We start from the raw sequence: 1,365 nt of genomic DNA on the forward strand, positions 1-1,365 counted from the left end.
TAAATTATCGAAGTAACAATGAAGTACGGTGAGCAAATAAAGAAGGCATCACCCCTCTTCTCTAATTAGGTTACAATTTGAAATGAGTGTGACTACTCCGTGTGTTTTACTCCTGTAGACCACGGTTTTCATCGTGTAGCGGTCTTTAACGGTTCAAGAATGAACGATCCCATGGTCTCAAAGGTCAAACCGGTTCGAATTTCCAACAGTCTCTCAGGAATGTTCAATGTCGAAAAGGACACGGTCCTTGCGGTCTTCATTTCCCAAGGACCGTAGGACCGTGGTCCTTAAGCTTGCCAAGGACCGCCCCGCACTACGTCAAACTGCCAGTCCTAGAGGGTTCTTGTGTCAGGATATATTATTATGTTAACGGTTACACACGTCCAATGATTATTTTTTTAAAATAGATAGTTCGTAGATGACGTCACTCAGGTCTTTGTTATTGTTTTTTTGCCATCCGCGTTTATGAGTAATGCTCACTGAACTGTATTAACCTGACTATAAATGTTCATGGATACACACAGTTTTGTGTGTTGGTCCGTTATACTTCCGGATGGCAATGTTATGAGCTTCTGAGCCAAGCGCATACTATCTATAGGAAGAGATGTAAGTATGACGTCACTATTCTCTTTCCTTTTTCGAACTCGTACCCGATGCGCGTTCTCAAGGTCGGCACAAATAACTTGTGTGGGAATTCCCAAAGCAAGAGTTCACGACTCTTATAATATATTATATTAATTACCGCGCTGAATCAGTGATCATTCGTAAGACAAGGACAGTCCGGCTGTCAGCCCTCTCTATCTCTCTCTCGTTCTCTCTCTCTCTTTCTCTCACTCCCACTCTCTCTCTCTCTACCACTCTCTCCCTCTCTTTCTCTCTATCTTTCTCTCTCTCTCTCTTCTCTCTCTACCACTCTCTATTATTCTCTTTCTCCCTTTCTCTTTCCCTCTCTCTCTCTCTCTCTCTTTTTCTCCCCCCCCCCTCTCTCTCTTTCTGTTTCTCTCTCCTTCTCATTCTTTCTCTCTCTCTCTCTCTCTCTCTCTCTCTCTCTCTCTCTCTCTCTCTCTCTCTCTCTCTCTCTCTCCCCCTCCTCCCCCCCCCCCCCCCCCCCCCCCCCCGGTTCTTCAGCGGACCAGTAGTTTGTCTGGCATATTGATCCATCATCATCGAGGATTTTGTGTTTTATTTTTAGTTCTGGTCTTCTCCGTCGTTTGGTTCCATGGCATACGAATGTAGTCGTGTTTATCTGTGCGTGTGTGTGTGTGTGTTTGTGTATTCGGTGAGCGGGCGCACGTGCGTTTGTGTATATGTGTATTTATGTTATAAATGAAATAAGGTGTTAAGAGAGAGAGAGAGAGAGAGAGA

Source organism: Berghia stephanieae, chromosome 5 (assembly GCF_034508935.2).
Source record: "Berghia stephanieae isolate SIO BIC M18660-M18661 chromosome 5, UCSD_Bste_1.3, whole genome shotgun sequence".
Classification (NCBI taxonomy): Eukaryota; Metazoa; Mollusca; class Gastropoda; order Nudibranchia; family Aeolidiidae; genus Berghia; species Berghia stephanieae.